The 21,838-nt window shown below is 40.2% G+C and overlaps 2 long non-coding RNA genes across 2 annotated transcripts; one reads left to right on the forward strand and one right to left on the reverse strand.

Moving 5' to 3' along the window:
• The first annotated feature begins 15,657 nt into the window (after window positions 1–15,657).
• Window positions 15,658–17,483, forward strand: LOC132853656 (uncharacterized). Its single transcript, XR_009649191.1, has 3 exons — window positions 15,658–16,642; window positions 16,749–16,881; window positions 17,019–17,483. It is a non-coding gene; the product is annotated as an uncharacterized LOC132853656 (long non-coding RNA).
• Window positions 17,484–17,545: 62 nt separating this feature from the next.
• LOC132853655 (uncharacterized) lies at window positions 17,546–18,870 on the reverse strand. Its single transcript, XR_009649190.1, has 2 exons — window positions 18,731–18,870; window positions 17,546–18,646 (listed from the first exon to the last, which is right to left on the reverse strand). It is a non-coding gene; the product is annotated as an uncharacterized LOC132853655 (long non-coding RNA).
• Window positions 18,871–21,838: the final 2,968 nt, after the last annotated feature.

Consider the following 21,838-nt stretch of genomic DNA (forward strand, 5'->3'; position numbering starts at 1 on the left):
GATGATACGCAAACTGTTAAGGGGTCCAGTGAAGATGGTAACTGGGTCTTGATGTGCCTCATTTTGATCTTCTTGCACTTCATAATGATGGGTGTGAGTGTGACGGGACGATAGTCATTGAGGCAGGACACTGTAGATTTCTTTGAATGGGGACAATGGTGATTGTCTTGAGGCAGGTAGGAACAACAGTGCTGCTCAGGGAAATGCTGAGGATGTCAGTGAAGACATCTGCTAGCTGTTCTGTGCATTCCCTGAGCACCCTGCCAGGAATGTTGTCTGGTCCATCAGCCCTCCTTGGGTTAACTCTGCATAGAGTTCTCCTCATGTCAGCCGTGGATAGACAGAGTTCCTGGTCGTCGGGGAGAGGGATGGTCTTCCTTGCCGTTACGTTGTTCTGCACCTCAAACCGAGCGTAGAAGTCGTTCAGGGAGGGAGCCATCACTATCACAGGAAGGTGAGCTGTCTTGTAGTTTGTGATCACCTGTATTGTATGCCCTGCCACATGCGCCGGGTGTCTCCGCTGTCCTGGAAGTGACTGTGTATTGGCTGGGCATGTGCTCGCTTTTCTTCTCTGATGGCTCGGGACAGTTTGGCCCTTGCTGTTCTTAGGGCCGCCCTGTCCCCTGTTCTGAAAGCTAGGTCTCAGTCCCTGCTGGCCAGGTTTTCACCTGCTTCAGAACCAGTTTAGAGCATCTGATGAGTGGTCTGTATGCTGGAATTAGCATAACATGTGATGTGAACATAAGATGTGGTCTGAGTAGCCAATATGGGGGCAGAGCTCTGCATGATACACGTTGGGAATGTTTGTGTAAAAAATATCCAGTGTGTTTTCACCTCTCGTTGCAAAGTCCACATGCTGATAGAATTTAGGGAACTTGAGATTGCATGATTGAAATCCCCGTCGATGATAAACAGTCTGTCGGGGTGAACATTGTGTAGATCACTAATAGCCCTGTATAGCTCACTTAGCGCCTCTTTGGCCTGCATCAAACAGTCACAAACTCCACTGATGATGAGCAGTAACTAGAAACAAGCACAGAGTTCTTACACCATTCTGTGTTGATGTAAACACACACCACCACCGCGAGTCTTACTGCACAGAGCTGCATTTCTCTGTCGGCTCTAAATGAGGTTAGCCTGTCCAGCTGAACTCTGTTGCTGAGCCACTTCTCTGTGAAAACAAAGACACAGCAGTTTCTAAATTCTTGCCGTGTGGCACGTTCGAGTCGGATGTAGTCCAGTTTATTGTCCAGGGAGAAAACATTGGTGTGTATGTGACGCCCCGATTGTCGGTTCTTCACAATTAACACAATTACAAGTGTGATTAAAGACACTTAAATGGGTTTTTGCATGTTAAAATGTTTTAAGGGAATGTTGGTTCCGCCAGTTCAATAGAGGGCACTGTGGGAGTGCTGCGTGTTGCAAGGTGTCTGCTGGGCTGCAGGTCATAACCCAGCAAGACAAGAGCTTATCACACACATGGTTTTGTCCTGTCTTTATTTCACCATTCCACAGGTTAGCTGACTGTTTAATGTGCCAATCTACATAGAAGTGCTTTAGTTCGATTTGTTCTGATGAATGGTTGTATGTTTAATCTTTACTTAAAAATCGCTATGTTAATGCTATGCTAACCCGCGAGTGAAGGACTATGTATGCCCTGTGATATGTGATAATGGTTACTGAAGGTGAATATGTTTTAATGTGTTTGTATATCAGTTTGTATAAATGTTTAGTTTACTTTAAAAATGCATGTGAGTGATCTAAAATGGGTAAAACATTTAGATAATGTCATGATTTGAGATGTATTTAGTACAGTTGAATTGAATGGAGACTCAGACATGCTAAATAGCAAATGGATATGCAAATGAGTAACACCGCGATTGGCTGATCAACAGATCTTCATGGAAATACTTTGCATTCACAAGAGAGAGACTAAAACAGTGGACATTTACATAGAGAAGCAATCTATGGTTCATAAGGCATGTGTTGAAAGTAATTTTTCTGATATGAGCATTTTAAGAATTAAAATATAACCCAGCAAGACAAGAGCTGATCACACGCATGGTTTTGTCCTGTCTTTATTTCACGATTCCACAGATTGCTGGGAACATTTAACTGCCAGCTGATACGGAAGTCCCGTACCCGCTAAATGTAGAATGGATGGGAGAGACGGCCGGCTAGAGTTTGTTCTTAGCCTAGCATGGACACCCGCCCGCTTACTGCGCTTCCTTGCGCACCGCTTTCGGCGTCCCCTCTCCTGGTCTCAGGTATCAGGTGACACAGAGGACTGGAGGCCTGGTCTCCACAGCAAGCCGAGGTCACAAAGCCTTTCTATTACATCATCGTGCAGGTTGGTTGTTTCTATATTTTATCAGTTGTATACATGAACAACGCTGTCTCTTGTGTCCATGTATTGGAAATAGCCGGGCTAAATAAATGTAAATAAAACCTTAAAAAACATAAATAGCACCATATTGAATCCAGAGTGGCTGCTGCATGCTAATGCCATGCCGCCATCTTGTAGTCTTCTCAATCAATCAGATTCCAAAGTCTCCACCATGGCCAAGATAAAAGAGCTGTTCAAGGAGGTCAGGGACAAGATTGTAAACCTATACAAGGCTGGGATGGGCTACAAGACTATCGCCAAGCAGCTTGGTGAGAAGGTGACAACAGTTGGTCAGGGGACTGAAATCCTGAAAAAGCCCACAAGGTCCACCTGCTCAAGAAAGCACATCTGAACATCAAGTACAGGCCCATCTGAAGTTTGCCAATGAACATCTGAATGATTCAGAGGAGAACTGGGTGACAGTGATATGGTCAGATGAGACCAAAACCAAGCTCTTTGGAATCAACTCATCTCGTCGTGCTTGGAGAAGGAGGAATGCTGCCTATGACACCATGAAACTTGGAGGTGGAAATGTGCTTTTGCAATGTTTTTCTGCTAAGGGGACAGGACAACTTCCCCGCATCAAAGGGAAAATGGATGGGGCTATGTACCATCAAATCTTGGGTGAGAGCCTCCTTCACTCAGCCAGGGCATTGAAAATGGGTCATGGATTGATATTCCAGCATGTCAATGACCCAAAACACACAGACAAGGCAACAAAGGAGTGGCTCAAGATTTTAAACCCATAGCAATGTGTGGAGGTAGCTGAAGGTCAGCCTTGAAACCTTAATGATGGAGAAGATCTGCAAAGAGTAGTGGGATAAAATCTCTCCTGAGATGTGTGCAAACCTGGTGGCCAAATACAAGAAATGTCTGACCTCTGTGATTTGCCAACAAGGGTTTTGCCATGAAGTACACAGTCATGTTTTGCAAAGGGGTCAAATACTTATTTCATGCCTTAAAATGCAAATCAATTTATAATTTTTTTGAAATCCATTTTTCTGGATTTTCTTTGTTGTTATTCTGTCTCTCACTTTTAAAATAAAAATATCATTACAATTATAGACTCAATTATAGACACAATTATAGACTAAGCAAATGTTACAAAATCAGCAGGGGAACAAATATTTTTTTTCCCTCACTGTACATGTGGTCTTTGAGGACAACAACCTCTTAACCAATACACAAGTGTGTGACTGTATATGACTGTAGAAAGGACATTATTCATAATAACACTCTCCAGTGTATATAACAATTTATAATCACACCCTTTAATATTACACAAATGTGGATGGGTTCCCTTTTGAGTCTAGTTCATCTCAAGGTTTCTTCCTCTTCCATCTAACAGAGTCTTTCATGGCCACCATCACCTCAGTCACCTCAGCCTTTCCTTATTGGGGATAAATATAAACAAATTTAAATAAGTCTGTACTAATCTTGAACTTTTATATAATATTAATCTTTGTATCATATTAAAACTTTATAATTTAATTTATATAATTGATTATAAAATCATATTTTAAACTTTACAAATAAGTTTACATTTAATTGAATGGATGACTTACTAAGCAAGAAGATTTTGTATGCACATCATGTTCAAGTTCTGCTTTATTATCAATCTTCCACATGTATAGTACATACAGAGAATTGAAATTGCGTTACTCTCAGTCCCAAGGTGCATACAGCTAATATTACAATAGATATTAAATATAGCAGGCATATGGCAAGTAAAGTGCAAGTGCAAATGAGCAGAACAATGTTACACAGAGTGACTGGTGCATGTCATCGTATGTTAGTGGGAGGGGGAGTGGAAGGACCTGTGGATGTGGTGTCTGGAGGGGTGGGGTGGGTCCATAGTTCTATGGTGCCTGTGGCAGAAAAGAGAAGGGAGGGCAAGTTCAGGAGTGAGTTCAGCTTCCTGACAGCCTGATGAATGAAGCTTTCTTTCAGTCTGTTAGTCCTGGCCCGGAGACTCCTCAGTCTCCTCCCTGATGGCAGCAGACTGAAGAAGCTGTGTGATGGGTGGGTGCGATCACCTGCAATGCAGAGGGCTTTGCGGGCGAGACAGGTCTCATAAATATCCTGGAGGGAGGGGAGAGAGACACCAATAATTTTCTCAGCTGCTCTCACTATGCGCTGTAGCCTCTGCTGGCAGGATGCGTTGCAGGCACCATACCACACAGTAATGCAGCTCGATAGAATACTCTTGATAGTGCCTCTGTAGAAGGTGTGCATGATGGGGCGTGTGGCTCTGGCTCTTCTCAGTTTGCGGAGGAAGTAGAGACGCTGCTGTGATTTCTTGACCAGTGCTGCTGCGTTTTCAGTCCAGTAGAGGTCCTCTGTGATGTGCACACCCAAAAACTTGGTGCTTCTCACTCTCTCCACAGTTGCACTGTTGATGGTCAGATGAGCATGGTGAGTGTGCACTCTCCTGAAGTCCACAACTATCTCCTTCATCTTCTCCACATTCAGAGAGAGATTGTTGTCACTGCACCACCCGGCCAGGCGTCTCACCTCGCTCCTGTAGTTTGTCTCATCTTCATTGCTAATGAGACCCACCACAGTCGTGTCATCCGCAAACAAAAAGAGGTTGGAGTTGTGTGATGGTGTGCAGTCGTGGGTCAGCAGAGTGAAGAGAAGGGCGCTCAGCATGCATCCTTGGGGGGCCCCAGTGTTCAGTGTGATGGTGCGTGATGTGTTGCTGCCGACCCGTACTGCCTGAGGTCTTCCAGTCAGAAAGTCCAACAGCCAGTTGCACAGTGAAGTGTCGAGCCTCAGCTGGAGCAGTTTGTGAATGGGCTGTTGTCTACATGAGTGAGTGCTGAGTGGAGGGCAGTTGAGATGGCATCATCAGTCGAACGGTTGGACCAATATGCAAACTGGAAGGGGTCCAGGGAGGGTGGGAGGGTAGACTTGATGCGGTGCATGACTAGCCGTTCAAAGCACTTCATGATGATGGGGTAAGTGCAACAGGACGGTAGTCATTGAAGCATGATGGAGACGGCTTCTTCGGGACTGGGATGATGGTGGTAGCTTTGAAGCATGTGGGAACAACAGCCTGACTGAGTCTGAGTCTGACTGCAGGTCTCTGTATGTGTATGTCTATTCTTGTAAGGATAAGGTGCATACTATGATAAATTATGGTGATTTTCAACATTTACATTGAAACAGCTTTGATTGTAAGGTTTTGATATGATGATTTTATTTTAGGATGATTTGGTTATATTTGTGGGCACGGTGGCTTAGTGGTTAGCACATTCGCCTCACACCTCCAGGGTTGGGGGTTCGATTCCCGCCTCCACCTTGTGTGTGTGTGGAGTTTGCACGATCTCCCCATGCCTCGGGGGTTTCCTCCGGGCACTCCGGTTTCCTCCCCCGGTCCAAAGACATGCATGGTCGGTTGATTGGCATCTCTGGAAAATTGTCCGTAGTGCGTGAGTAAATGAGAGTGTGTGTGCCATGCGATGGGTTGGCACTACATCCAGGGTGTATCCTGCCTTGATGCCCGATGACGTCTGAGATAGGCACAGTCTCCCTGTGACCCGAGGTAGTTCGGATAAGCGGTAGAAAATGAGTGAGAGTGGTTATATTTGTGTTCCAAGATGGTACAATGTTGCTTGAAAAGACACAAAAATGTACTGCTTGAGAATATCTTACAGGACATTATTACCAGAGCTGGGAAGATGGCTGGCACATTGGTCATGCTGAACGGCATATTCATAATGTCATAGAAGGCCATCTTCTCTCAGAATCAGAATCAAACTTTATTGTTATTCTACTCAAGTACAATGAAATTATGTATGGCTACACTCATAGACAGAATAATGATAGTAAATAAGAATAGAAAAAAAATAAGAATAGAAACATTTTATAAATAATTAAATAAAGAATATTAAGAAATCATGTGCAATGTAATTAATGTTCAGAGTCCTTGTGCAATTGTGCATTTGCACACTGCAGCCTTGTGTGTGTGTTTACAGTTCTGGGGATTATGAGGGAGGGTGTTTGTTTACCTGAGCAGAGAAGGTGGGTGGAGAGGGAGGTGTGCAGGTAGAAGGTTTAAATGAGTCTAACCTGATTAACATTCAGTTAAGAATATCCTGCTGCGACCCCTGGAAGTAACCTAATAATTAGAATTCCCTTTAGGATTTCCGAATGTGGTTAGAGGCATTGATTGCACACATATTCCGATCATTGCACCTTTTGAAAATAAAGCGAATTATGTCAACAGGAGGTCCATCCACAGTATTAATGTGCAGGGACACTGACAGCCTACTGTTTCTAATGGTCAAAGACAATACTGTACATGTCTCATTCTTTGCACTGTCAAGATCATATGTGATGCTGCGCACATAATCACAAATTTGGAGGCCAAGTGGCCCGGCTCTGTTCATGGCTCAAGAATGTATCGGGAGTCAACCCTGAGCAACAGACTGGAAAGGGGTTAGTAAATGTATGCACTACACACTTACAGGGGAAATTCTATGCAGCTCTAAAGCAATGTGAACTATCTTACAGGAGAGATTGATGGCTTTCTGCTGGGAGATAGGGGTTACCCATGCCGACCAAATCTTATTACCCCTTACCCAGAACCTGAACCAGGCCCCCAGCAGCGCTTCACTGTGGCACCCTGCAGGACAAGAGCCCTGGTGGAGGTGACCATAGGCCTGTTGAAATCACATTTTCAGTGCCTACATCACCTCAGGGTAACCCCTGAAAGGGCCTGCGACATTATTGTGGCATGTGTTGTTCTCCATAATATTGCCATAATTAGAGGGGAGCAACACCCTGCCCTACAATTACAAGATCCTGAGGAAGACCCCATCAACCCTGCAGATTTCCAGGATGGAAGGGTAGTCTGCGATATGATATGCTGCAATGTCTTCTCAGATTAATAATGATATCCACCCCAACCACCACAAAACAAAAAGAAAATGAATAAACACAATCACAGCAATTTATATGGTGTTCTTTATTTCCTACCACACACAAAAAAAGGTTAGATTTTAATATAGTTTTAATATTTCCTAGAATTCACCTATGACCATACACTCACCTTTAGCTTTTGTTTCAAAATCTCAATTTCCAGATCTGCTTTTTGGATCTTTTTAATCAGAAGTAGTAGAAAATACAGTAGATTAGAGTTACATAATGTAGTTCTAAAATTCTATAGAATTAAACTGTGGCATTTACTGTAAATCACTGAACTGTGTTCATCTGTGCACCAGAAGTTGATGGACCTTCCTCCTGCTGTTCTTCCACACTCTGGGGGAGATAGATAAGAATGACCATTTATAGATATAAACTTAGATTCTATAGGCTACTCCACATAAAAATGTGAAGAAATGTGAATGTGTAGATTGTTTGATGTGTATACACATAATACACATTACCTCTGTAGCCCTCTCTGTGGCAACAGAAACGGTTTCTTCATCATCCCCATCATCCTGTAAAGATGAGCATTCCATAAAGTACACTTTATAATACTATTTGTCATAATTTATGGTGTATTGAGTAGGCTACTTACAACTGCCTGGGGTTCTGTTGGGACAGGAGGCTCCAAGAGACAGATACTGTATTACCATGTGAATCTGTTGGGACCAACAAAAAACCCAACCCAAAGTAATATAAATGGAAAAATCACAAAAAGTCTATCTAAAAAAATTACACATATAGTAGGTAGACCGCTTACATTTTATGAAGGCACTTCTGGAATCTTCTGGAGTGACTGGTTCTGATGAAGTCCCTCCAGGAATTCCCTCAGCAATTGGCCTTCCAGCATTCAGGCTCAGGACCATCTCCTCTGCATTTGTCAGAGGTGGTAGTGCAGGTCCTCCCCCTGTTTTGTGAGCCTCTGCCTTCTTTCTGTTGGCTGAGTAGTCAAATGAGATTGAACATTTAGACCCATGATAAAAATGCTGCTGCACTGCTAGACACTGAATGCTATTTAGTTATTTAATATGTCAAATGTTTGTAAAGCCAGGTACCCTACAAATATTATATGCTCAAGGCTTACCTGATTGAATTATGTTTTTATATTTCATTTTCAGCTGCTGCCACATTCTTTTCATGCCTGCAGGATTGCACCTATACATAAATTAAATTAATAGGTTTAATAAAATACTGTTCTTCCAGTTTCACCTCTGATATTATTTGAACAGTTCGGAATTTACTCTAAAATAGTTCTTAATTACTAACTACAAATTACACCTTCAACAAGCAATAATTACTATTTCCTGAAAGTACTGGTTTACATACTAATTTGGTCTACTTACATTTGATGTTACATCCACTTTTGTTTTATACAGAATTGTTTTATAGACTTTAATTAAATTGCAGCATATAGATTATTAATAATTAATTACACCCAACACTGTATAAAAGTAATTAAAATGTAAACTTATGCATTTCTTCATTTTCATAAACAGTTCTGCTGGTGAGAAATGTGCAGACCTCTTTTTGTCTGATGCTGTTGCCATGGTGACTCATATCTGCGCTCCACTGATAATGGCTTTTTATAGTTGTGGTACACGTGCTTAACTCAGAGTCAGTCAATTTAGAGTTGATAAAACTAATTAATTTCAGCTGTTCTGTAACCGAAAACTCAGAGTTTCCCATCTCAGGGTTTGTCAACTCAGAGTTCAAGTTTAAACTCAGAGTTGGTTGAACCTCCTTTCTGAAACAGGCCCCAGGTGTGTCAGAGCTGTGTGAAGTACTGTTGTGATGGCATCCTCTGTAGAGTGGTTTGGTCTGTATTTGAACTGTTGTTTGTCCAAGTCAGTCAGGATGTCGGAGTTGATATGTCCAAGCTCAAGCTGGTCAGTGCCACTGGATGGTTGTCTTTTAGCCACTTAACAGATGGCTTTTTAGGCACTAGCATGATGTTAGATGACTTAAGGCATGTGGGAACAGAAATTGCAATGAGAGGTTAAAAAATTCTGGTGAACACTCCTGCAAGCTGCCCTGCACATGTCTTTAGTACCTGGCCTGCCACACTATCTTGACCAGCTGTTTTATGTATATTAATCTTCTTCAGGGTTGCTCTCACCTTATGTTTGTCTGGTACTAGTGTATTCCCATCAGCTATTTTGTTGATGTGTGGAGCAGGCCTCTCCTCCTGGGTGTCAAAGCATGTAAAGAAGTTGTTTAGAACATCAGGCAGTTTAGCATCTTCACTCGGCAGCAGGTTGTTTGTTTTGTAGTCTGTAGACTTAATACCTTTCCACATGCTGCAGGGGCTGTGGCTATCAAAGTGCTCCTCAATAACATGGTTGTAATTGTGCTTTGCATCCTTAATACACTTCTGATGTTTCCTCCTTGCCTCACTGCGGGCTGGCTTGTCACAGGTCCTGAATGCTATGCCCCTTTGCTCAGTAGTGCTCTTACAGTATTATTCAACCATAGCTTTTTCTTTCAAGCCAGGCCATTCTCAGTGTAGAAACGTTTGTATTCTAAAACTGAACCAGCATATTCCTCCAAGTATTTAGTTTTGTGCAAACAAACTCCAGTCCTTGCTACCAAAGCAGTCCTGTAGTCCTGTTCTGATTGTTGGTTTATATGTTCAGGAACAGTGGTTTGTATGCATGAAAAGCAGTGAGGGAAATGTGAGCGGATTGTCCAAGTTGTGGGGATGTTTGTATAGAATTGGTCCAGCACATAATTTTCCCTGGTTGGGAAGTTTACATGTTCGACTGACCAGTCTGAGATCTGTTTGGTTGAAGTCTCCTGCTACAATTAGCACACTGTCAGGGTGCACTGTCAGCTGCATGTTAAAAATCTCATGTAGCTTCTCCATTGCTACATTAGCCTTATCATGGAGCTGAAGTATACCGCCATGATTATTACTACATTGAATTCCCTCAGCAGAAAGAACAGTCTGTGCACTTTTCCATTATCAAGTTCTAGGTCAGGGCAGCAGTGTTTGTTTACAGTGTTTGTGGCTGTGCAGCAGATGTTGTTCACAAACACACTTAGGCCACCTCCTCTGCTCGAACAACTCAATGGCTGCATGTTGTTATAGTTCAGTTGTGTCCAATAAAGATTAACTAAGCATGGGTATATATTATACATGCTGCTTCTGTATGGATGCAGGATAAGGAGAAACATCAGAAAAACAAAACAAAACAAAAAAAAAAAAAATATGGAGAGAGCCTAGCTGCTGTGCCCAAACACACCATCAGCTTGCTCAGTGATGCCATCTTGCTTGCTTCTCTCTGATTCTGGAGATCCAGCTTTGTGAAGATGGTAGCCCCATGGAGTAGCCCAAATGCAGAGGTCATTAACAGCACTCGGTAGCAGTTCTTAACCTTTATGGCCTTCAGACTGTGGTAGTCGATGCAGAGCCTTATGGACCTATTCTTCTCCAGAAAAAAGAAATCAGCTCCAGCATTTCACAGTCTATAGTAGAGACAGAGATGAGGTTTTGGCTTTACTGAAAGGCAGAGGTCAGATAGCTAACATCATGAGGCTGGTCCTGAGTCCAATCCCTGGCCCCTGGTTCAGCCCCATGTGAGGGTTGTGCTTGCTTAATCAGGTGAACTCAAAGATGACTGGTGTCTAGGTTAATGGGATGAGTAGGAACAATAGCCTCTCCTGGGGGTGATCTGCAACCACTCTGCTCTGGGTTTAGAGGAGGTTGGGATGAGATGGCTTGCCACTTGCTCTACAGAAAGTATAAAATTTTTAAATAATACAGATAATACTTTTAAGCTAACATTATTAAGAATGCTAGCTTAAGAGTGCTCATACCTCTTATAGCCCTGAGCCAGCCTTCTTTAGCTCACCTAAACCAGTTGTGGCCTACACAAGACCAAAACAAAGCAGTGAAGCAGTGGGGTGGGCTGTCTGGTTATGGAGATTTGTACCTAATATTTTGGAGCACAAAGCTGACTGATCATAAAAAAAATTGCTTATGTACTGTGGTATGAGACCAATCAGTAATAGTATTTCATAATCAATGCCAAATTTGACTTGGAGCCAATGCATTGTGGATAAGATATAAGTGGTGTTCATATCTTCTGGTTTTAGCTCTGTAATAAGACACAGGTTCTAGCTCTGTAATAAGACAGGTTCTCACCTGTGTCTTATTACCACCAGCCTACTTTTTTGGGCCAATTTGTGCCATTGGCCATAACAAGAGAAATAGTGATCGAACTGGCAGAGACTGAACACACAGACACACAATGGGCATATGCTAGCATGAAAGATCTGTTGTGCAATTCTTGCAGATGTGTGTCTCAGATGTGATCTACAAATGATGTTATTTAAGTGCAAATTGTATAAAGAGAACTCATTTGCACTTTTATATTTATTAATAGCTAACATTTTGAGATTATATTATATATATTTATATATATATATATATATATATATATATATATATATATATATATAAATAATATTGTTGATAATATGTCATTCTATATATAATGTCATTCTGATTTGTTTGTAGATTTCAAGTATTGTTTTATACTTTACAGTGATACCTCGAGATACGAGTGCTTTGTCATACGAATTTTTTTGATACGAGCTGTGATTCGACCATATTTTTGGCATGAGACACGAGCAAATTTTTGAGATACGAGCATCCGAGCCGCCGCCGCCGAAACAAAGATCCCAACAACCACGTGTGTTCGTTTTCCCCCGCCTCAGCTTCCCGCGTCTCACTCGGTTAAAGCTGCCTTTCCACTGCACATGACAAATGACGGTCGATAAACAGAAAGTCATTCATTTCCTATGGAGAGTCGCAAAGGGGCTGCGTAGGTGCCGACCATCTGCGGATCCGTAATTTTCGGATCTGTTAAAAAATTTTAACTTGTGCGACTACACCGCATCCGATATGCCGACCGGACAGGTTTTTATTAAAACGACCGGCAGATGTTAGTGAGGAAAGAGTGACAAAAAAGGCAAAACAAGTGAAGAGAAAAGCGATGAAGAAAATTAAGAAAAAATTAATGTAAAGAAAACTGAAATTGTAGCAATTAAGTTCAGTTAAGAGAAATCAAGCATCGCCTTAGTTCTGGCAGGCCACGTCGTCAAGCGTGCATCAGCTGTTAATCAGCTCTCCACGACACGCACCAATCCGGGTACGACATCCATATTACCCGACCATTTAAATTCCCATTCATTGAGCCGCTTTCTAGCGCTTCGCTGCTGCCGTGATCTAAACTCCCTCCTCCAACCCCCGACTCCACCATGCCGGAACCTGTGTTCGTTGTACCAGTTTGCGTCATAAATCTCCACATATTTTTCTCTCTCTCTCTATCTAATTATTTATTTATCCATTTATTATTTTCCTTTCCTATTTTGATTCCTATGCATGATTAATGGTTCTGTTATACGGGGGTCTATTCTATTTTCTAGTTGCTGCTCTCCCCGCTCTAAATGAAGTTTAGTTAAGTTCCATTTAAGTGTAAAGTAGCATTAAGAGTGCGAGTAAGTGAACGAAAGTGAACGTGTAATTCCTCCTAACTCCTCCGCCTGTTTACTCCTCCCTCAACCTCCGTGCACATCTTCCGTAAAGTAAAACCAGTTTTTTTTAACATTCTCTTTTATTACTGTATGTTTTTATACAATATTTGTCATTTATAAATACAGGTACTGTACATTTTTCATATTCAAAACACAAACAAAATAACTGGAGTGGAATTTTGCAAGCTGGAACGGATTAATGGGATTTCAATTAATTTAAATGGGGAAAATTGCTTTGAGATACGAGCAATTTGAGATACAAGCAAGGTCACAGAATGAATTAAACTCGTATCTCGAGGTATCACTGTATTTGTAGATTTACTCTATTTTACTGTCTATCTGCCTATTTCCAGATGGCTCAATTCCCTAGAGTTTGGCTTGCTGTTTGTGGTCCCTGCTTTTATTTTTTTTAAAGATGAGACAGAAAAATATATAGACAGAACATTAAAATATTCTACAGACTCCGTGCAACATCTCTGCTTTATAATCCCTCCCTCAATCACCTGAGTTTTGCACAGTTTGGCACACCTTATACTGTTAATCCTGAAGTTGTTTTAACTTAAATTTATTAGGTTCAATAAACATAAATCAGAATGTGTTTGCTGTATTTAAAATTTTTTGTGTGTTAAATCCACGATTTGTGTACGTTTTTAAATTATACTGATAAGTGACTTCAAGGCAGAGGACTTCAACACCACGAAGAATATGTTTGGGCATGTGCGGATTCAGCACGAATTCCTGTCAATGTTTGCTGGTAAGTAGCATCACTTGCTCTAAAATAATCTACTATTCATAAATTAGAGGTAACAGTTAACTAATAAAACATGTCATTTCCAAACGCTTCATCATAGACTTTTAGAATTCAATTACATTGATTTTGATCACCAGCCTGGTAACGATTCGGCGGATTAGTTTTAATGATTTTTTATTAAAAAATTTTTTCACGTTTTTGGGTCGCTGTTTGTATGCACCACTTCATGTAAAATAAAACAATTGTGTTAAACATTTGACTGTTACAGAGACAAGATAATTCATCGGATCATTCATTAAATGGCTTCATTGTGAACGTAGCACAACTTTATCGACATTTCAGAAGTTTTCAAATTTCTTGTTTACATTAAAAAAAAATCTAAGTTTCTCCATAAACGTGATAGATATTATCACAAGTAAGATCTTGAAAAAGGCAACCTCATTTTCATCGATGTGGTGTTAGAGAAGCTAGTTAGTTTAATGAATATATTTTAACACTACCAGGTCATGTCTTGTAACTTTACTGTAACTTAGTGATTTAATTTTAGTAGATGTGTTTGCCTTGTGGTTAACTATAAATTAATATAACGAAAACATTTATACATTTATTTTACTGCAGGTTACAAGAAAATACATTTAAATGGAAATGTAAGTGCTGCCTATTAGCTTGTGAGAAGAAGGGGCAGCTGTTAAAGCATTACAGGCTTAAACATGTGAGTTATAGAAGAAGCCAGCCTTTTCCATGTCTGCACCAAGAGTGCTTATGTACTTTTAAGACTTTCAGTAGCTTAAAGTACATTTATCATGTTTGCAAGTCACTCAGCAACAACAGTCTGTGAGACAAGAAGTTTCGCTGCCGGCTTTGTGATTTTTTTTAACTATGTCAGGATACTGAATATTTTGCCCATTTTCTGTGTAGACATCACAAAGGATATATTACTGCAGGACATGTATGAGAGGAGCAGGACAGTGGTGAGGTGTGCTTTAGGTCAGACAGAGGAGTTCAAAGTGGAGGTGGGACTGCATCAGGGATCGGCTCTGAGCCCTTTCCTGTTTGCTATAGTGATGGACCAGTTGTCAGAGGAGGTCAGACAGGAGTCTCCTTGGACGATGATGTTTGCAGATGGCATTGTGATCTGTAGTGAGAGCAGGGAGCAGATGGAGGAAAACCTGGAGAGGTGGAGGTTTGCACTGGATAGAAGAGGAATGAAGGTCAGTCGTAGTAACACTGAGTAAATGTGTGTGAATGAAAGGGAGGGAAGTGGAACAGTAAGGTTACAGGGTGAAGAGGTGAAGAAGGTACAGGAGTTTAAGTACTTGGGGTCAACAGTCCAGAGTAATGGAGAGAGTGGGAAAGAGGTAAAGAAGTGAGTGCAGGCAGGTTGGAATTGGTGGAGAAAGATGTCAGGAATTCTGTGTGATAAGAAAATATCAGCGAGAATCAAGGGGAAGGTGTACAGGACAGTGGTGAGGCCGGCCATGCTGTATGGGTTAGAGACAGTGTCACTGAAGAAGAAACAGGAGTCAGAGCTAGAGGTAGCCGAGCTGAAGATGTTGAGGTTCTCTTTGGGAGTGACAAGATTGGACAGGATTAGGAATGAGTACATCAGAGGGACAGCTCATGTTGGATGTTTGGGGGACAAAGTTAGGGAGGCCAGATTAAGATAGTTTGGACATGTTCAGAGGAGGGAGAGTGAGTGTATTGGTAGGAGAATGTTGGACATGGAGCTGCCAGGCAGGAGGCAAAGAGAAAGGCCAAAGAGGAGGTATATGGATGTAATTAATGAGGATATGAAGCTAGTGGGTGCAAGTGTTGAGGATGCAGATGATAGGGATAGGTGGAGAGAGATGATTCGCTGTGGCGACCCCTGAAGGGAAAAGCCAAAAGAAGAGGATTTTTTAAAAATGCAAAAAATCCTTCATATACCAGAGATCTCTGTTCAAGAGGTAATTCAACAGCTTTGCCAAATAGTTCAGTTGTCCAAGCCACTTTTTAAAGAACAGCCTTTACATTCTTGTGCAAAACACTTAGGAAATACAGGTGAGTCTGTTGTGCAAGAGGTTGTTGAGGTGGTGGCAGAAAACAACATATTTTCAAAATCTTGTGAAAAAAAATGGATGTCTGTGAATCAGCAAAACAAGTCATATGTTATGTGCAACTCTCCTCTTGTAATGCCCAGAGTATGTAGGAAGTGAAGTATAACTTTATTTTGCAATTTCAAGATCCAGAGTTTAATAATGAACTTTGTAATTTGACTGATTTTTCAGAGCTCCTCCCTTTGATTGAACTGATGCCACTGTCATCAAGTGACACCCAGACATCAAGTGAAATAATGAGTGATACTCCAAGCACAGCAGATACAATACTGATCTTTAGATCACCCAGGAAAAGAAAATAGCTTGGCCTGAAGTCTATTTGATTCCAAAATGTTCTGTTGACGTAGAGTATAGGCTCAGTCAAGCAAATTTAATTTCCTTGAGTGATGGAACACACTTAAAAGTGACAATGGAGTTGAAACATGACATTCTTCAGAAGCTGGCAGAGAACATATGCTCCTTCAAAGCTTACCCTACCTCTTTGGATATACATGATGTTGCTAAGGCATTAGTGGCTGCTCACCCATGCCTTCAAGAACCAGGATCACCTTCTGGATACTGTGGATGGACTAACAGTTTAAAAGACAAAATGGGCAATTACAGGTCAAAAATGAGGAGTCGTGGACACAGAAATTATGGTTAATGCTGGGAAAAGAGGGTGATTTTCTGCCAGTTGTGAACCACCTAACAAGAACATTACGAAACCAAGAAAAGGAGAAGTTAGTTACCTACCTGATGTTCCAGATGGGCAGGATGCCTCCAGCCTTGAATTATGCAGATGGGATTTGGTGGATGAAATGATAAAAAAAAATGAATGCAGTCTTTATCAGTGCAAAGATGGACCTGACGCTATCTTTCAGAAGAAAAGAAGTTGTAATTGACAAGGCCCCAGTAAGTCATATGCTCCAGTGTTGGCCAGGGCTATTTTTAGAAAGTCAGGTAATGTGAAATACCTATTTTTATATCTTGTTTAAAAACTTAATGAACACATCAGAATTTCCTATTGTTAACAAATGTTTTTGGGTACTGTTTTGTGTGTACCAAGAATTTAGCACAGTTGTTGGGAGGAATCTTAAACAGGAGTTTTATGGCTCTTGATCATCACAGTCCACAGTTGATTCAGATCTTCGGGTCAAAGAGAGGTCTCACAGTGCAGTGATCATCTTCAACAAACCAAGGTTTGTAAATTTATGTTAATGTCAGTATCATATTGAAGTTGCTTCAAGACTGTTAAGCAAAACAGAGAGGAATAATTGATAGAAATCTTCTTCCTTTGATGGTAACTGAAACAGCATTGTCTCTGCCACCACTTCAGACGTTGCTGACATGAGATGTGCTGTTATAAGGGTGCTTCCAGTAATACTTGGTGATGACCCAACTGAGTTCTTTAAAGCATGTTTTGTAAGTATTGTTTGTTTCTAGGGGGGCACAGTGGCTTAGTGGTTAGCACGTTCGCCTCACACCTCCAGGGTCGGGGTTCGATTCTCACCTCCACCTTGTGTGTGTGGAGTTTGCATGTTCTCCCCGTGCCTCGAGGGTTTACTCTGGGTACTCCGGTTTCCTCCCCCGGTCCATAGACATGCATGGTAGGTTGATTGACATCTCTGGAAAATTGTCCCTAGTGTGTGTGATCGCGTGAGTGAATGAGTGTCTGTGCCCTGCGATGGGTTGGCACTCCGTCCAGGGTGTATCCTGCCTTGATGCCCGATGACGCCTGAGATAGGCACAGGCTCCCCGTGACCCGAGGTAGTTCGGATAAGCGGTAGAAGATGAATGAATGTTTCTGACATGGCAGCATTAAAACTTAAATGATCTCATTTAATCATTGTATATCTGTGCATGTCATTTTGAATATTTTTTTAATAAAATGCAATAAGATTAAAAGTCAGACAAACACATTAATTTAATATTTCATATACAGATCTTTTTTGTGTACATAACGGCCAAAACATCCCAAATCATACATGCAAATAACTAAACTGAAACAAGTTTTATCAAAAGTTATTCATCAAAGTAAAGTTATTCAATCAAAAGGTAAAAATATTAGAGAGCTAAAATTTTATGTCTTAGCAAACTGTATTTTCATGTCCAGGCTTCTCCTGTTCAGAGTTTTGGAAATGTTTATGCAGTATTCAGTGTAAGAGTATATACTGGGCCTATTCAGGGTCTGTCAAGTATGTAATAATGCAATGTAGAAGAAAAAACATTTTGTTTTTGTTACTCTTTTATAATAATAAAGTGAATTGAATTTAAATAAATGGTAAATTCAAATAAATCCCATAATTGCATTTTTGTTGTTTATTGTATAGTGTAAACTCTACAACAAATATCTAACTAATTTTGTCTACTAAAGCAAGTAGGTTACCTAAACTGCTAAATTTTAGTTATTGTAACATTATGCTAGTGCAAATAAGAATCACTTTTCAACACAATTATTCCTAAATGTTAAGTACATTAAATGTAAAATGTCTTGTTTGTTCAACAGAACATTCTACTTTACAAAAATTTATTTTTTTAGGGTTGTAACCCTAGTTTTTGGGTCACATTAAGTAAAGGGAGGATTCTTGCTTCTAAGAGTACAGTGATGTATTAAAGCTTTGTGAGACAACCCCAGACTAATATATATATATATACACAAACAGTGACGTCAACAGTAAAGCATTTACATTTAAATAAACAGAAAACATTTACAACTTCCCATTAGCATAATTCAGTCCTATCCTGCTTGAATGCAGGTACATAGGCAATGTCTCAGTGATCCAAACAGTTCCGATAATAAGGGAATGTCAGAAGATGGTTAAAGTTCAGGAAAAACAGTGAAACATAAATTGTCTCCAACCGTATCCAAGAGTTCATCCAGGTAGAAATCAAAGTTGTGGAACCAGATCAAACCATAGTCCAGTGAAGAGTCCTTATAGTACGATGAGGTCAAACAAAAACCCTCTGAACAAATATACAAAAACACACAAATCACAATATGCACTTCACCAGATAACAAACATAGAATAACACAGTTTATACACTTACACTGAATTGTAGAACAATGCTGTTCCTCAAAATAGGGTTTCAGGCATAAGACCACATTGAGCAAACACCCAAAGCCATGCTGGGACACTCTAACTTGTCTCTCTTAAAAAGAGTACAGTGATGTACTTCCTTTAACACTTCCTTTAGAGAGCTCTCTACCTCCCCCAGAGGCTGGGAGAAACATTACAGCTTAAAACATGGAACAGACTCTTAGCACTGTTACAAAGTTTCCATACATTTTTTAAGTTGAATCAACCTGTATGGGCTTAGAGTGTAGTACCCTTTATGTTAGTCCTTTTCTGAGCATTTGTTTGACATTGTTTGTAGTTAATAAATGTTTTTTTGTTTGTTTGTTTGTTTTGTTTTTAATTTAGGTTTTGTGAATTTTGCCTGACCCTTTTGTATTTGCTAGATTTACATTATGTTATTCTGTTGTTTCTTTAATATTTCAGTTTGCATATCGATAACATTGAACTCTATTCATAATAATTCTATACTTGCATCTGCCTGTATTTTCTTATTTTTTACACTATGATTATACAAGCTGAGGTAAATAGATTTCAATGTATCCAAGCATGTATCAAGCTTATGTTTTCTTCTGAAAGAATCAAAATGGCCTATTCGCAATTAATTAATTGAAATTAACACAAAAATCCTTCAATCAGTCCCTTTCTTGTGACTGGTTTCTACTAAATGAAATAAAAACCCAGAATCGTTTTATATATTTATTTTTACTCTCATTTTATTCTGTAGTTGATTAGACTCTTCTTTAATTTGGAAGAAAATTAATTTAGTTTGATGCCATTTACTTTTTACTTAATCCCTTATAAAATGCATTATATATGCAATATACCCCTGATTATTTTCCGTTAAAATATGAGACCTTTAATTACGTTATTTTCAGAATTTAAAGTGTAAGTAATACATTGACCACTAGAGGACAGCAGTCTGTCATTTTTTGGCAATGACTCAAGGTTTGCAGCTCAGCTGAATTCCAAATGACTCTCTAATTCATGTTCATTATTCATGAATACGTATTGCTGTTAGTAATAAAATAGAAAATAATAAGCTGTGTAAATATTAGTTGTTCTCATTCCAAAAAAAGGACAATATAGCCTGCCAAAATGTCTAACGTAAACATCAGATGTCAAAAAGAGAGCCAAGTGTTTCTAACCCCCTCTTTCATCCAATGTACTGTACTTTGCTTATAGAGGATCACAATTCTTTATTTGGTAAAATCATACATGTAATGTAATGTAGTGATGTGGTTTACTCTAATTACTCGTCCCCAACAGTGGACAATAAAGAAATTGAGATATTAGAGATATTAGAATATTATAATGTATAGAAATAAAAAAATTGCAAAATATGAGACATATTTTAATAATATAATATACATATAGTACTGAATAGTAGTCTGTGTAGAATGTAACAAGTATAATTAAATTGTAATGGAAAATTATACAATTTATATGGAACTATGCAGTGTGTTAAAACCATTTTTATTTATTTTTTTTTTTTTTGTGGTGCAAACTGTTTGCATTAGAAATATGCAGACTCAAGTGTCTCAAGTGTCCTCATTCATTATCTGGATTGATTTCCGCAATTTGTCTTGACTAAATTGTTGATAAATATATAATTTGCCACAAATATGTTTTTTACTGTTGTCTTACAGTTTGAATCATGTCTGACTCAGCTACTATTAACTAGCTAAGTGATTACCTATAATCATTTTTATTGTTTTTTTATTATTGCCACCAAATTAAGGGCAGTATAGATTTTAAATCTATAAATCTTTAAATCTTTTTAAAATGCACAATCTACATTACAGTGTACTGTCTGTTTTAAGCTTTTGCATATGGATCTGTTAATAATTATTTTCTTACCTTCATGGAGTATTTATTTATGATAAAATTAAGTGTTTTTCCAGCTTTTTTGTGGCTATTTTCCAGCTAAGTTTCTGCACCTTGTGGCTCGGGTCCCATGACTACCGAAGCAATGCAATGGCTTCCTGGGGTTTGCAGGTCGAGTTGGCAGAAGCAGAACAAGAGATGGGACATTCCCTTTCTTTTCTCCTCTTCCCTGATACCAATATCCCCATTTTGCATTTAGGAGCTTGCTCTGCAATTTTTCCCACCCAGGAAGAGGGTACGTTGTTGTCCATGTAGAATCTTGCGAGCTATCTCTCCCCTACATTGCCTATTTTGCAGAATCCTGTAGTTCTTTCTAAGCCATGTAGACATGTTTAAAGAGCTCAACTGTGGCAAGGGATTGAACCCCAAGGCAATATCTGAGCTCCACTGAGCCACAGATCTCATGCTCCATGCCACAAAGCAGATGGCCTTTGCAAAAGGCCGTTCTATGGCTGCGTTATTTGCCATGGAGAGGCACCTGTGGCATAATTTAACAGGGCTTAAGGACAGAGCTAGACACCCCAATTTTGCCTTTTTGGCAATACTCTGAGTATTGTCATCAACATGCACCAGGAGGTCAAATGCCAGTTTGCAGCATTCAGGGAATTTATCCCTTGCCACAATTAACAAAGGCTGAAAGAGAAAGAGAAGTCAAAGTCTGGGGAGACCAGTCAGTCAACCCAGGCCAATCAGATGAGAGAGGAGCTTAGGCCTGTCATCTCTGTCAGATGGGCTAAGAAGGAATCCTGATGCTAGGGTTCCTAGGAATGTTTTAGGAGGTTGGCGCAGCAGATTCTGCACCGGGTTTCTTTCACTAAATTTTCTTTCCAGCACATGTAAATTGGGATGCAGACTTCCTGTTGAAACAGGTGCTGAGGTTTAGGGAGTGTCGTTCTGACCCATAGGTGGTAGATCGCATCTGGCAGGTTTTTGGCTGGGTGGAAGAGGATCTCCTTGTCTCCAAAGAGTTGATGAACTGTTCACTATGGTATTCCATTTCTCAACCAGCCAGTCTGGGCCTGGATGCCCTGCTCTGCTCCCTGAAGTCCTAGCCAGAGTGTGCCATGATTAAATCCACCTCCTTCTAGTGTATCCTTTTTGGCCCGCTCGCGTTTGGTTCATAGACCTAGTCTCCCTCCTAGATGAGTACTGGAAACTTCCTTTAAGCCCATTGAGTCAGCCTCTGGGAAATTCT

This window comes from Tachysurus vachellii, chromosome 11 (genome assembly GCF_030014155.1).
Source record: "Tachysurus vachellii isolate PV-2020 chromosome 11, HZAU_Pvac_v1, whole genome shotgun sequence".
NCBI classification, from domain to species: Eukaryota; Metazoa; Chordata; class Actinopteri; order Siluriformes; family Bagridae; genus Tachysurus; species Tachysurus vachellii.